This window comes from Anneissia japonica, unplaced genomic scaffold (genome assembly GCF_011630105.1).
Source record: "Anneissia japonica isolate Jap-2015-1 unplaced genomic scaffold, ASM1163010v1 scaffold352_len1594369_cov220, whole genome shotgun sequence".
Taxonomy (NCBI): domain Eukaryota; kingdom Metazoa; phylum Echinodermata; class Crinoidea; order Comatulida; family Comatulidae; genus Anneissia; species Anneissia japonica.
This window is the reverse complement of record NW_022751928.1, coordinates 1,524,409-1,524,830: the sequence shown is the minus strand read 5'-3', so window position 1 is coordinate 1,524,830 and position 422 is coordinate 1,524,409.

The window sequence follows — 422 nt, the reverse complement described above, 5'->3', positions numbered from 1 at the left end:
TCAATGGCGTTTGTAAACGTGCACGGACGTCATCTTCGAATCCCAGGACTTCCGACGGTAAAGCTGGCCTGCCTGCCTAGGTCCGTCCCAGGCCAACCAATAATAATTAACAAAATGTATTTTTTTAAATATAGGCCTATGGCGCATCCTGAACATGCACTTCAACTTTTACAACAAAAGCCTAGGCCTAGTAGGCCTACCTGTAGTACGTTCTACTGTACTTAGGTCTATGCCTACACTTTGTTGTCGTCGGGGTATAATTCTGTATCTAATGAACAAGGAGCGAACCTAGCTTGTCAACATCTAGGCTAGGCTAATTGATTTTAAAATCAATAACCCACCAGGACTATCTGTCGTTTTCTTCTTTGCAACAGCGGACGAAAAAAAGTCAGTTATTCTACAACGTTTCATGATTCTTTATC